Below are 15,556 nucleotides of genomic sequence, written 5' to 3'. Positions count from 1 at the left end.
AATATCAGGAGGTGTAAGCAGTGTCTCATTCATCCCACCACCGGACCTGCCCCACCCAATTAGAGATAGCCTGGAATGAAAGGAGCTGGGGTTGCTTTCACTGGTAATTTTGTAACCCCCTCCCCCAGGGAGTCATGAGTAAGGCTGAAAGAAAGAAAATGCCTTCCTCCTTCTAATAATAAAAGAAAACACAAAGGCAGTTTAGAAACAGCAGCTTTTAATTTACAAAGGTGTAGTTTATCTGAAGGGGGTTATACCCAGTGGTGGGATTCAAATATGTGAACAACCGGTTCTCTGTGTGGATGCCACTTCTGGAAGTCCATTCTGGGCCTGGGCAACAACAAATTAGCTACCGGTTCTGCTGAAGTGGTGCGAGCTGGCTGAATCCCACCACTGGTTATACCACATAATTCCCATGACACAAACTGACACCCAAAGTACTTACAGTATTTATTAGAGAACACATGGTAACAAAGAGAAGCATGGATCAGCATCACAAAAAATAGCATGTTTAAAGAGTAATAATAAAATAAGCTCATCTAAAACAGCTACTGAGCCTACTGGAATAATAGTTGTGAAACTATAAACAATCAGAATAGAGCTGGAAGGGACCTGGGAGGTCTTCTCTAGTCCAACCACCTGCTCAAGCAGGAGACCCTATACCACAGGTCTGCAACCCGTGGCTCCGGAGCCGCATGCGGCTCTTTCAGCCGTCTCCTGTGGCTCCCAGTCCTCTGCTACGTGTAGTCCAAAAAAAAAAAAGTGGGACTAAAAAAGTTCAACCAATCAATTCAAATACGCAGGGTAGGTGCATATCTCGCCTTGGCTCCACTCTTCAGTCAAACCCTGTTCTGTGCATGCGCACATGTACGCACATGTGCACACATTTTTTGCGGTTCCCAGTTTTTCCTTTTGTGAGGGAACCGGTTCTGAGTGGCTCTTTCACTGTTTCAGGTTGCTGACCCCTGCCCTATACCATTTCAGATAGGTGGCTGTCCAGTCTTTTCTTAAAAACCTCCACTGATGAATCACCCACAACTTCTGATGACAACCTGTTCCACTGGTTAATTGAACTCACTGTTAGGAAGTTTCTCCTTAATTCCAGGTTGCTTCTCTCTTTGATTAGTTTCCATCCCTTGTTTATTGTCCTGCCTACAGGTGTTTTGGCAAATAAGTTGACCCCCTCGTCTTTGTGGCACCTGTCAAATACTGGAATACTGCTATCATGTCACCCCTAGTCCTTCTTTATAAAGCGGTACTAATACTTCACTAATATTTAAGTGATCCACTAGCACGCCAAGGTCCCTCTCACAGTTACTGTTTTTGAGCCAGGTTTCACTTAATCTGTACTTGTACCTTTGGTTTTTCTTGCCTAAGTGTAAAACCTTGCTTTTCTCCACATTAAATTTCATGTTGTTGGATAGGGCCCATTGTTCAAGTCTGTCAAGATCTTTTTGGATCCTGAGCTTGTCTTCTGGGGTGTTGGCTATTCCTGCCAGCTTTGTGTCATCTGCAAATTTGATAAGTTCTTCTATTCCCTCATCCAAGTCATTTATGAAGATACTAAAGAGTACTGGGCCTAAGATGGAACCTTATGGTAACCCACTGCTTATTTCCCTCCATGTAGATATAGTACCATTAAGGACTACTCGTTGAGGACAGTTTGTCAGCCAGTTACAAATCCATCTGGTGGTGATGCTGTCTACCCCACATTTTCCTAGCTTACCAAGAAGTAGGTTGTGATCTACTTTGTCGAATGCTTTGCTGAAGTCTAAATATACTATGTCCACAGCATTTCACTGGTCTTCTAATTTAGTCACTTTGTCAAAGAATGAAATAAGATTGGTTTGGCATGATCTGTTTTTAACAAACCCATGCTGGCTTTTAGTTATAACTTTATTTGTTTCTAGATGTTCACAGATCTGTTTTTTTATTATTTTTTCCAGTATCTTCCCAGGTATTGATGTTAGGCTGATTGGTCTGTAGTTTCCTGGGTCTGTTTCCCCCCCCCTTTTTTTTGAAGATGGGAACCACATCAGCCCTTTTCCAATCCTCAGGTAATTCCCCAGTGTTCCAGGATTTTTGAAAGATGTGGTACAATGGTTCTGAGATAACATCCACCAGCTCTTTCAGAACTCTGGGATGTAATCTGTCAGGTCCTGGTGATTTATATTCATCAAGATCAGATAGGTGTTCCCTAACCATTTTCTTGCTTATTGTAATTTTTATTTATTGTCTTTAACAGTTAGGTTTTTGGTAGGTTGGGCTATAGTTTCTTTTTGCATGAAGACTGATGCAAAGAATGAGTTAAGCAGTTCTGCTTTCTGTCTGCTGCCTGTTACTTCCTTGCCATCTTCTATAACAACAACAACAACAACAACAATAATAATAATAATAATAAAGTTGGAAGGGACCTTGGAGGCCATCTAGTCCAACCTCCTGCTCAGGCAGGAAACCCTATACAATTTCAGACAAATGGCTGTCTAGTCTCTTCTTAAAAACTTCCAGTGTTGCAGCATTCACAACTTCTGGAGGCAGGTTGTTCCACAGATTAATTGTTCTGACTGTCAGGAAGTTTCTCCTTAGTTCTAGGTTGCTTCTCTCCTTGACTAGTTTCCATCCGTTGCTTCTTGTCCTGCTTTCAGGTGCTTTGGAGAATAGCTTGACTCCCTCTTCTTTGTGGCAACCCCTGAGATATTGGAACACTGCTCTCATGTTACCCTTCACCTTTCTCTTCATTAAACTACAGGTGAAACTCGAAAAATTAGAATATCGTGCAAAAGTTCATTTATTTCAGTAATGCAACTTAAAAGGGGAAACTAATATATGAGATAGACTCATTACATGCAAAGCAAGATAGTTCAAGCCATGATTTCTCATAATTGTGATGATTATGGCTTACAGCTCATGAAAACCCCAAATCCACAATCTCAGAAAATTAGAATATTGTGAAAAGGTGCAATATTCTAGGCTCAAAGTGTCCCACTCTAATCAGCTAATTAAGCCATAACACCTGCAAAGGGTTCCTGAGCCTTTAAATGGTCTCTCAGTCTGGTTCAGTAGGAATCACAATCATGGGGAAGACTGCTGACCTGACCGTTGTGCAGAAAACCATCACTGACACCCTCCACAAGGAGGGAAAGCCTCAAAAGGTAATTGCAAAAGAAGTTGGATGTTCCCAAAGTGCTGTATCAAAGCACATTAATAGAACGTTATGTGGAAGGGAAAAGTGTGGAAGAAAAAGGTGCACAAGCAGCAGGGATGACCGCAGCCTGGAGAGGATTGTCAGGAAAAGGGCATTCAAAAGTGTTGGGGACTTTCACAAGGAGTGGACTGAGGCTGGAGTCAGTGCATCAAGAGCCACCACACACAGACGGATCCTGGACATGGGCTTCAAATGTCGTATTCCTCTTGTCAAGCCGCTCCTGAACAACAAACAACGTCAGAAGCGTCTTACCTGGGCTAAAGAAAAACAGACCTGGTCTGTTGCTCAGTGGTCCAAAGTCCTCTTTTCTGATGAGAGCAACTTTTGCATCTCATTTGGAAACCAAGGACCCAGAGTCTGGAGGAAGAATGGAGAGGCACACACTGCAAGATGCTTGAAGTCCAGTGTGAAGTTTCCACAGTTTGTGTTGATTTGGTGAGCCATGTCATCTGCTGGTGTTGGTCCACTGTGCTTCATTAAGTCCAGGGTCAACGCAGCCGTCTACCAGGAGATTTTGGAGCACTTCATGCTTCCTTTAGTTTTCCCTTTTAAGTTGCATTACTGAAATAAATGAACTTTTGCACGATATTCTAATTTTTCAAATTTCACCTGTATGAGATAGACTCATTACATGCAAAGCAAGATATTTCAAGCCGTGATTGAGCAAGGTACCACCTATACTATACCTGTGCATTTGGTTTTTCTTGCCTAAATGTAGGACCTTACTTTTTTCACCATTGAATTAGATAGCGCCCAATGTTCAAGTCTGTCGAGATCCTTCTGGATCTTAACCCTACACTGAGGAGAAAAAGTATTTGATCCCCTGCTGATTTTGTACGTTTGCCCACTGACAAAGAAATGATCAGTCTATAATTTTAATGGTAGGTTTACTTTAACAGTGAGAGACAGAATAACAACAAAAAAATCCAGAAAAACGCATTTCAAAAAAGTTATAAATTGATCTGCATTTTAATGAGTGAAATAAGTATTTGATCCCCTATCAATGAGCAAGGTTTCTGGCTCCCAGGTGTCTTTTATACAGGTAATGAGCTGAGATTAGGAGCACTCTCTTAAAGGGAGTGCTCCTAATCTCAGCTTGTTGCCTGTATAAAAGACACCTTTCCACAGAAGCAATCAGATTCCAAACTCTCCACCATGGCCAAGACCAAAGAGCTGTCCGAGGATGTCAAGGACAAGATTGTAGACCTACACAAGGCTGGAATGGGCTACAAGATTATCGCCAAGCAGTTTGGTGAGAAGGTGACAATAGCTGGTGCAATTATTCTCAAATGGAAGAAACACAGCATAACTGTCAATCTCCCTCGGTCTGGGGCTCCATGCAAGATCTCACCTTGTGGACTTTCAATGATCATGAGAATGGTGAGGAATCAGCCCAGAACTACACAGGAGGATCTTGTCAATGATCTCAAGCTAGCTGGGAGCATAGTCACCAAGAAAACAATTGGTAATACACTATGCCGTGAAGGACTGAAATCCTGCAGCGCCTGCAAGGTCCCCCTGCTGAAGAAAGAACATGTACAGGCCTGTCTGTAGTTTGTCAATGAACATCTGAATGAGGAGAACTGGGTGAAAGTGTTGTGGTCAGATGAGACCACAATCAAGCTCTTTGGCATCAACTCAACTCGCCGTGTTTGGAGAAGTAGGAATGCTGCCTGTGACCCCAAGAACACCATCCCCACCGTCAAACATGGAGGTGGACACATTATGCTTTGGGGGTGTTTTTCTGCTAAGGGCACAGGACAACTTCACCGCATCAAAGGGATGAAGGACGGGGCCATGTACCATCAAATCTTGGGTGAGAACCTTCTTCCCTCAGCCAGGGCATTGAATATGGGTCATGGATGGGTATTGCAGCATGGCAATGACCCAAAACACACGGCCAAGGCAACAAAGGAGTGGCTAAAGAAGAAGCACATTAAGGTCCTGGAGTGGCCTAGCCAGTCTCCAGACCTTAATCCCATAGAAAATCTGTGGAGGGAGCTCAAGGTTCGAGCTGCCAAACATCAGCCTCGAAACCTTAATGACTTGGAGAGGATCTGCAGTGAGGAGTGGGACAAAATCCCTCCTGAGATGTGTGCAAACCTGGTGGCCAATTACAAGAAACATCTGACCTCTGTGATTGCCAACAAGGGTTTTGCCACCAAGTACTACCGTAAGTCATGTTTTGCGAAGGGGTCAAATTTGTTGTTATTCTGTTGTCACTGCTAAAATAAACCTACCATTAGAATTATAAACTGATCATTTCTTTGTCAGTGGGCAAACATACAAAATCAGCAAGGGATCAAATACATTTTCCCTCTCTCTACCCATTCACATAAGGTGACTGATGAGGGGGGTTTCCTTGGGTATTCTGGCGTTAGCTCATTCTGCGGCCCCATGTGTACTCAGATGAAAAGCCGAACTGAGGCCTTGAGAGCACCCTATTAGCCTTACAAATTCACGCCAAAAATTTGCCGTAAACTGAGTCTTAGATGATCTGTTTTGGCACTCCATGCAATCCGTACATGTTGCCATTACTGAAACATGGTGGGATGAAACTCATGACTGGATTGTACTGATGCAAGGATACAAATTATTCAAAAGAAACAGACCTAACAAAAGAGGAGGTGGAGTTGCATTATATATAAAATCACTACATCTCTACAAATACACAAAACCAAGGATGAAAACCACCTAGAATCCATATGGGTCAATATAAAAGGAAAAAAGAATGACATTGCTATAGGTGTATACTACAGGCCACCCAACCAAGCAGAAGAAATAGATTAACTTTTTGATAAACAGCTAACAAATGTATGTAGGAAACATACCACAGTAGTAATAGGAGATTTAACTAACCTGATATCAACTGGGAGACAAACTCTGCAGCAAGTGGGAGATCGAACAGATTCCTAAACAACCTAGTTGACAACTTTGTTATACACAAAGTAGAGGAGGGAACTATAGGAAAAGTTATACTGTACCTAATTCTTACTAATAGAGAAGAAGTGATAGAGGGTGTTGAAGTTGCCGGAACTTTGGGTGAGAGCAACCACGTCATATTGGAATTCAATATAATGCAAACAGATAGAACATAATCCAGCCAGAGTCTTAAACTATAAAAGAGCTCATTTTAACAAACTCAGAGGCTAAGAAAAAATCCATGGATGAAAATCCTAAAGGGGAAAACAACTCAAGAAGCGTGGGAAACACTGAAAAATATGATTATAAAAGCCCAGTCCAACACAACACTACTGAAAAAGAGAAAACAAGAAATCCAAGAAGAAACCAGTATGGTTGCACAAAAATCTCTTTGATAAACTGAAAGACAAAAAGGACAAGTACAAAAAATGGAAAGAGGGACAGATATCTAAGGCAGAGTACAGGTAGTCCTCGAGTTACGAGTGTAATGGAGCCTGCCTATTCCACTTGTAACTCAAAAACTTGTACAGTGAATCTCGTACTTTGAATGAGATCACTTCCTTGCTCGTTAAGATGCACGTGGCTTGTTAAGTGCACATGAGTTATCTCAGCGTGGGGAAGGGCATGGGGGCCTAGTGATGGAATAGGCCCCCAAGGCCTCCCCCATCCATTAAGATACCTCATGCTTCCCCCTCCCTTCCTGCTGTGCTGGACTCACTTAGCTTGAAAAGATCTGTCTCCTCTCTGCCGTGGTTTCTGCCTTTGAGGGAGAGGAGAGTCGATGAAAGCTCCTGGGTGCCCGTAATATCGCGTAAGTTCAGGCACTGATACTCTTTTGCAGAGAGTGAGCTTGAACTCTCGTCTTGTTTGCTCCTGCCCCCAACTCCTTTCCGCCACTGCCAGAACAATTTTCACCAGGACAGAGACCTTGGGGAAACTGGAAGCTCCATCTGCATGCAAATGCATGCTTAGAAACGGAGCACCTCGCTTTGTGGCTCCATTTTCGCTAGAAAAAGCCATTTCTCAAGCCTCTTCCTGGCAAAAACAATCCTCCGGAGGGAGGCTGTTTTGACAGGATAGCTCTCAATAAGGCTGGCTCGCTCTGGACGCTTGTTTTTGTAGGATTGCTCTCAATAAGAGCGAGGTGCACTTTGGCTCCATTTGTTCTGTACCAGCCTGCTACCGGCACTGCAGAAAAGGCAGGGACAACCTTTTTTACAAGAAGGCAAGAGGCTGGAACTAAGCCTGCCAAATTTATTAACATAAAAACATAAACAGAGCAAAGAGAGCAAACACGAACCATGAAACAGGAACTATTCAAACGGTTGCCTTCAGCAAACCAGCCCTCCCACGCATTCCCCTTTTAAACAGTTCAGGGCATGGCTTCTCTCTGCCTCCTTCCGAGGAGCCCCATTGCCTTCCTCTGTTTACTCCTAATTGACTGCCTCCTGCGTCGGGCGTCCTTGAACAGGGCCAGCTGTGGGTCATCTTCATCCACGCTGTCAGGCTCACACAGCTGGGTCTGCGTCGTGACCAGGTAGGAGGGGCCTGGCTGAGGGCTCTGTGGAGCCTCAATATTATTCTCAGCAAACTCTCCAACACCCCCCTCCTCCTCCTCTGAATCATCCGACCCAACTGCCGAACCCACAGGCTGACCCTGAATCACAACACTATCCCGCACCGCAGGGCCCGTCCCCCGGGTCTGCCGATCCGGATGCGGTCGGGATGGAAATTGTTCATGAAAAGCGGACACCAAAGCAGGGGCATGAACGGCGGTCGCGTCCTCCCAGGTGAAGTCCTCTGGTCCGTAACCTTTCCATTCAATCAGGTACTGGAAACGACATTTCAGCCAACGGGAGTCCCTGATGCTGGCGACCTCGTACTTGGGGGTGCTGTCTCCATCACGAGGTCCTGATGGGGGAGGTTCCGCTCGGCGGAGTGGACAGGCCAGTTGCTCTGGGACCAACAGAGACCGATGAAAGACTGGGTGCACGCGCAGGGAACGTGGCAGAGTTAAGCGATAGGCAACCGGATTGATGACAGCCTCGACTGGTAACGGTCCTAAATATCAGTGATCTAACATTCTCACCGGTCCGACATGGAGTACAAACGCCCCACTGGGAGAGGCGCATCAGGGACTAAATCAATGGGGCAGTCATAGGGCCTGTGCGGGGGTAATTGATCCGCCTCTGTCTCGCTGAACACATCAGCAAAGTCGGACAGTTCGGGAGGCAAGGAAACCCCTGGGGAACCCTCCACCTGGCCGGCACAGATATGGCGGGAGTGGTCCACGCACTGCAAGCTTGGGAAGGTGACCAAGTTCTGTGACCAATAGATCTGTGGGTCATGCGCCCGGAGCCACGCCAGTCCCAAGACCACGGGGAAGTGCAGATCTGAGGTGATATAGAACTGGATGGCCTCCACATGGGAACTGATGGCCATACATAATGGTTGCGTGGCGGCCGTAATTGGCCCAGACAGGAGCACTCGACCATCGATAGTCTCCACTAACATGGGCGGATCCACCGGGCACTGGGGAACAGCCCATTTGGCCACAAATGCTGAGTCCATAAAATTTGTGGTGGCCCCAGAGTCAATTAAGGCATGGACTGGAATCCCCTCTGGCTTGCCAGGAAGGATCAGACGTGCCTCAGATATCAGATGCCGTGGAGGTCCACAGGCAGCATCGGAAAGACGTCGCTCAGTGTTGTTGTGGGACGCCCGATCTATCACACCGTCTAGATCGGGCTTGGGGCGTTTCCCGACAGAAAAGTAGGGGACTTTCTCGGGGCAGACTCGGTCACCGATGCCCGCTGTCGCTTCTTTGGGCAAAAAGCAGCCAAATGTCCAGGGTCCCCGCAATAAAAACACAACCCCCCGATCGTCGTCTGTTCATTTCAGTCACCGATAGACGAGACCTGGCGGCACCCAGCTCCATTGGCTCCTCCCTTTGAACTGGGGGCTCACGCACAACAGGGGCTGCAGGGGTCTGTGGGGTGGCAACCGAGCATCGATCCGCAGGCAGAGATGGATCAACCCATTCAGGTCTGAGGGAATATCCACACGGGCCAGCTCATCCAACATCTCCTCCGACAATCAGTCCCTGAAGGCATCCACAAGCGCAGCCTCATTCCAGGCGGATTCCTGGCTAAGCAGCCGAAAATCGCTGATATAGCCCTGCCTCAGAGCTTTCAGGCGTCGAGTAGCAGTCTGCATCTTTATAGGGTCCTCATACATCAGACGCATATGATCACAAAACCCCACAAAGTTGTCCAGCAATGGACTAGGTTGAGCCAGCAGAGGCGTGCCCCAACGAGCTGCATCATCCGAAAGAAGGCTTAACACAAACCCCACCTTATCCCGGTCAGTGGGGAAATCAGCTGCTCTCACGCTGATAAAGAGCTGGCATTGTCCCAGGAAAGCAGGAAACAGTTCTGGATTGCCAGTAAATTTATCTGGCATCGTAACTTGGCATTTTCTCCTGGGTGGGGGTGATGGTGGGGGTACAGCATGGACCTGAGCTTGCAGTTGAGCCACCTGAGCTGCCAACAAAGTGAGTTGCTGGGCGAGCTGGGCATTCTCAGCACGTAGCTGCTCCATAATAATAGTAAGGGGTGGGAGGCTCAAGGCAAACTGTTCTGTACCAGCCTGCTACCGGCCCTGCAGAAAAGGCAGGGACAACCCCTTTTACAAGAAGGCAAGAGGCTGGAACTAAGCCTACCAAATTTATTAACATAAAAACATAAACAGAACAAAGAGAGCAAACACAAACCATGAAACAGGAACTATTCAAACTTTTGCCTTCAGCAAACCAGCCCTCCCACGCATTCCCCTTTTAAACAGTTCAGGGCGTGGCTTCTCTCTGCCTCCTTCTGAGGTGCCCCATTGCCTTCCTCTGTTTACTCCTGATTGACTGCCTCCTGCGTCGGGCGTCCTTGAACAGGGCCAGCTGTGGGTCATCTTCATCCACGCTGTCAGGCTCACACAGCTGGGTCTGCGTCGTGACCAGGTAGGAGGGGCCTGGCTGAGGGCTCTGCGGAGCCTCAAGGCCATCATCAGCAAGCTCTTCAACACCCCCCTCCTCCTCCTCTGAGTCGTCCGACCCAACTGCCGAACCCACAGGCTGACCCTGAATCACAACACCATTTTCGCCAGGAAGGGGCTTGAGAAATGGCTTTTTCCTGGCGAAAAGAAGACTCCAGAGCGAGCTTCTTTTCCATTTTTGCCGGGAAAAGCCGTTTCTCAAGCCTCTTCCAGGCAAAAACAGAGCCAAAGAGCAAGACGCGCTCGCTCAGGAGGCTTGTTTTCGACAGGAAGGGGCTTGAGAAACGGCTTTGTATTTATTTATTTATTAAATTTATATGCTGCCCTTCTCCCTAAGGACTCAGGGCGGCTCACAACAATAAAAATTAAGAGACATAAAATACAAAAATTAAAAAAGAATTAAACAATGAATATAAGAAATACGGGACAATTTACACAATAAAAACCAAATCAAAAACCATGGTCAGTCCAGGCCCGCTTGTTGGAACAACCATGTCTTCAGGTCACGGTGGAAGGATCGAAGGTCGGGGGCCGTCCACAGCTCCGGAGGCAGTTCATTCCAGAGGGTCGGCGGGCCCACAGAGAAGGCTCTCCCCCTGGGGGCCGCCAGCCGGCATTGCCTGGCCTACGGAACCCTGAGGAGGCCAACTCTGTGGGAGCGAACCGGGCGATGGGAGGTTGACATTGGCAGCAGGTGGTCTCGCAAGTACCCCGGGCCTAAGCCATGTAGGGCTTTAAAGGTAATTACCAGCACCTTGAATCGTACCCGGAGGGCAACCGGAAGCCAATGCAGCTCGCGCAGGAGTGGTGTAACATGGGAGTATCGAGATACTCCCATAAGCACCTGCGCGGCTGCATTTTGCACCAGTTGAAGCCTCCAGGTGCACTTCAAGGGCAGCCCCATGTAGAGAGCATTGCAGTAATCCAGGCGAGAAGTGACAAGGGCGTGGGTGACCGTGCATAGGGCATCTCGGTCCAAAAAGGGGCGCAACTGGCGTACCAGGTGAACCTGTGCAAAAGCCCCCCTGGTCACGGCAGCCAGATGGTCTTCCAAATTAAGCCGTGAATCCAGGAGGACACCCAAGTTGCGGGCCCTTTCTGAGGGGGGCAATAACCCCCCCATAAGAAGAGATGGAACCTGCTGGACAGTATGAGATGCCGATATCCACAGCCACTCGGTCTTGGAGGGGTTCAGCCTGAGCCTGTTCCTTCCCATCCAGACTTGCACCGCCTCCAGGCACCGGGACATCACGTCAAGGGCATCACTGGGTTGGCTCAGGGTGGAGATAAACAACTGGGTATCTGGACAGTATGAGATGCCGATATCCACAGCCACTCGGTCTTGGAGGGGTTCAGCCTGAGCCTGTTCCTTCCCATCCAGACTTGCACCGCCTCCAGGCACCGGGACATCACGTCAAGGGCATCACTGGGTTGGCTCAGGGTGGAGATAAACAACTGGGTATCATCGGCATATTGGTGATACCTCACCCCAAAGCCACAGATGATCTCACCCAGCGGCTTCATATAGATGTTGAACAGGAGGGGGGAGAGAACCGACCCCTGAGGAAACCCACAAGAAAGGGGCCTCGGGGTAGATCTCTGCCCCCCTGCCACTACAAACTGCGAACGGCCCGAGATGTAGGAGGAGAACCACCGTAAACCAGTGCCTCCCACTCCCAACCCCTCGAGCCGTCGCAGCAGGATACCATGGTTGATGGTATCAAAAGCCGCTGAGAGGTCAAGTAGGACCAGGACAGAGGAGCAACCCCTGTCCCGGGCCCGCCAGAGATCATCTACCAGTGCGACCAATGCCGTTTCCATGCTGTAACCGGGTCTGAAATCGGACTGGTACGGGTCCAGATAGTCCGCTTCATCCAGGAATTGCGGAAGCTGATGCGCCACAACACTCGACAACCTTCGCTACAAAGCGAAGGTTGGAGACAGGACGATAGTTATTCAACGAGGCCAGGTCCAGAGCAGGCTTCTTGAGGAGGGGCCTTACCACTGCCTCTTTTAAAGTGGAGGGGAAGACACCCTCTGTCAATGAAGCATTGACAACTGCCTGTAGCCAGCCCCCTGTCACCTCCCCGGCGGCCGAAACCAGCCAGGAGGGACATGGGTCCAATAAACAAGTTGCAGCGCTCAGCCTATGCATAATCCTGTCCACATCATCCAAAGTCACAGGGTCAAACTCACCCCAAATGGTATGATCAAGACCTGCCCTCTCCACTCCGTCGGATTCCGCCCAGTCGGAGTCCAAACCAGTCCGGATCTGAGCGATTTTGTCCTGCAGATACTGTACAAATTCCTCAGCCCTACCCTGCAAGGGGTCATCCCTCGGTCGCTGATTAAGCAGTGAGCGGGTCACTCTAAACAGGGCGGCTGGGCGGTTATCTGCGGACGCAATGAGAGCGGAAAAGTAAACACGCTTTGCCGCTTCCATCGCCACTAGGTAAGACTTAAAACAAGTTCTTAGCCGTGTTTGATCAGATTCGGATCTGCTGGACCTCCAACAGCTCTTTAGGCATCTTTTCCGGCGCTTCATCTCTCGGAGTCCCTCGGTAAACCAGGGGGCTACCCGGGATCTGCGCTGGGTCAGAGGCCACAAAGGCACGACTCGATCCAAGGCCCTGGCAGCAGCCCTCTCCCAGGCTACCACTAGGACCTTGGCAGAGTTGTGGGCAAGGGAAGCAGGAAATGTCCCAAGCTCCGTCTGGAACCTCTCAGGGTCTATCAGGTGCCTGGGGCGGAACCACCTTTCTGGCGAAAACAAGCCTCCAAGCCCTGATGCTGGGGGAGTGAGGCAGCAGCAGCCAGAACAGACCCTTCCCCATCTTCCCTCGCTTCCCCAAATCGTCCCTTCACTAACCTCCTCTCCAGCTCCGTTCTTCACCACCACATGCAGGGCAACAAAAGAAGCCTGTGGGACTACCGGTAAAAGAAAAAGTTCAATCAAACCTTCCAACTTTGCGAGATCTTTTTTTTTTGTGAGAAGTTGGAAAGTCGGATTGATCTTTTTTTTAGTCCCACAAACTTTTGTTGCCCTGCACATGGAGAACGGAGCTGGAAAGGAGGTTAGTGAAAGAATGTGGATGCCCTGGGGTGGGGGTTAGGATTTGGCATTGTGGATTGTGGAGTGTTTGTGCTCTGGTGGGGCTATTCAAAACAGGGATTCCCTGCGTTTTGAAGCATCCTGTGTGACTGCACAGAAAGGAGCGCTCCGTTTCTCAAGTGCCCCATTCCAGGCATATGGAGCTTGCAATCTCTGCCAGATCTCCGTTGGGATAAAAAATGTTTCAGCACCTATGGAGCACTTCCAAAAGCAGGGACTGGCTGCGTTTGAAAGCACTCTATAGGTGCTGAAAGTCTGGGGAGGGGGGAATCATGGCTGCTCAGGTGGTTGCGTCTGCTTCCAGCTTGGATGCAGGTGCAAGGGATCTGACCCCGCAATGCCTCGCCAATCAGTTGAAGGCTTCGTTCCTGCCATCAAACTAAGGCTGGTGCACGTGAGCAGGCAGCGCACCTGGGCCATTGACGGCATTGGTTCCTGTGCCTGGCCAACTCCAATTCCACGCTTTACCCCATAGGCTTGCAAACGAAGCAAACACTCTCTCCCCCCCCCAGAGAATTGTCGGTGCGAAAAGCATTTCCAAGCTGACTCTCCTCTCCCTCAAAGAGAAAGAAACTGCAGCAGAGGAGACAGATTTTGCAAGGTGAATGCGGCAGGAAGGGAGGGGGAAGCAGTTGTGAGGAGCAGGGAGAGGAATAGGGTGAATATTGCAGAGCCTCTGCGGACAGTTGCTTGTAAGGGCAAACAACTGCTGTGGTGCTGCAATAGTTGTAATTTTGGGATTTGCTCATAAACACTAGGGGGCACTGATCATGTAACTTCCAACAAGCGTTATGCGAATGACCGTAACTCAGGGATTACCTGTATCAGCAGATAGCCTGAATCTGCAAAGGTGAACTCAGGAAAGCAAAGGATCAGAATGAACAAAGACTTGCAACAAAAGTCAAAGTTAATTTAAAAAGTTTCTTTCAACATATAAACAATAAGAAAAATGTCAAGGAAACAGTAAGTCCACTGGCAAACAAAGTCATTACCAAAAGCCAACATGGGTTTGTCAAAAAAAGATCATGCCAAAGAAATCTTATTGCATTCTTTGACCAGGTAACAACATTAGTGAACCAGAGGAATGCTGTGGATACTAGGACTTCAGTAAGGCATTTGATAAAGCAGACCACAACCTACTACTTGATAAGATAGAAAAATGTGGGTTAGACAGCATCACCACCAGATGGATTTGTAGCTGGCTGACCAGCTGTACTCAGCGTGTGGTCTTCAATGGAACTGCATCTACATGGAGGGAAGTGTGTAGTGGGGTGCCCCAGGGCTCTGTTCTGGGCCCAGTGCTCTTCAACATCTTCATTAATGATTTGGATGAGGGGATAAATGGGAACTCATCAAATTTGCAGACGATACCAAACTGGCAGGAATAGCCAACACTCCAAAAGATACAGTGAGGTAAAAAAGGAATTGATCCCCTGCTGATTTTGTACATTTGCACACTGATAAATGATCAGTCTGTAATGTTAATGGTAGGTTTATTTTAACAGAGACAGAATAACAAAAAAAATCCAGAAAAACGCATTTCAAAAAAGTTATGAACTGATTTGCACTTTAGTGAGTGAAATAAGTATTTGACCCCTTCGCAAAACATGACTTAGTACTTGGTGACAAAACCTTTGCTGGCAATCACAGAGGTCAGATGTTTCTTGTAGTTGGCCACCAGGTTTGCACACAGCTCAGGAGGGATTTTGTCCCACTCCTCTTTGCAGATCCTCTCCAAGTCATTAAACATCAGCCTCGAACCTTCAGCTCCCTCCACAGATTTTATATGGGATTAAGGTCTGGAGACTGGCTAGGCCACTCCAGGACCTTAATGTGCTTCTTCTTGAGCCACTCCTTTGTTGCCTTGGCCATGTGTTTTGGGTCATTGCCATACTGCAATACCCATCCATGACCCATTTTCAATGCCCTGGCAGTGGGAAGGAGGTTCTCACCCAGGATTTGATGGTACATGGCCCCATCCTTCGTCCCTTTGATGCGGTGAAGTTGTCCTGTCCCCTTAGCAGAAAAACACCCCCAAAGCATAATGTGTCCACCTCCATGTTTGACGGTGGGTATGGTGTTCTTGGGGTCACAGGCAGCATTCCTCCTCCTCCAAACACGGTGAGTTGAGTTGATGCCAAAGAGCTTGATTGTGGTCTCATCTGACCACAACACTTTCACCCAGTTCTCCTCTGAATCATTCAGATGTTCATTGACAAACTACAGACAGGCCTGTACATGTTCTTTCTTCAGCAGGGGGACCTTGCAGGCGC

At 48.0% G+C, this 15,556-nt stretch overlaps 1 protein-coding gene across 4 annotated transcripts in view; it reads left to right on the top strand.

Moving 5' to 3' along the window:
- The window catches only part of LOC308676208 (RNA-binding protein 33-like), a 293,110-nt gene that overhangs the window by 153,270 nt on the left and 124,284 nt on the right, over nt 1-15,556 (top strand). The window lies entirely within an intron of this gene.

Source organism: Vipera berus (assembly GCF_964194415.1).
Source record: "Vipera berus genome assembly, chromosome: W".
Lineage (NCBI taxonomy): Eukaryota > Metazoa > Chordata > Lepidosauria > Squamata > Viperidae > Vipera > Vipera berus.
The sequence above is the reverse complement of the archived record's forward strand: the minus strand, read 5'-3'. Positions and strand labels throughout refer to the sequence as shown.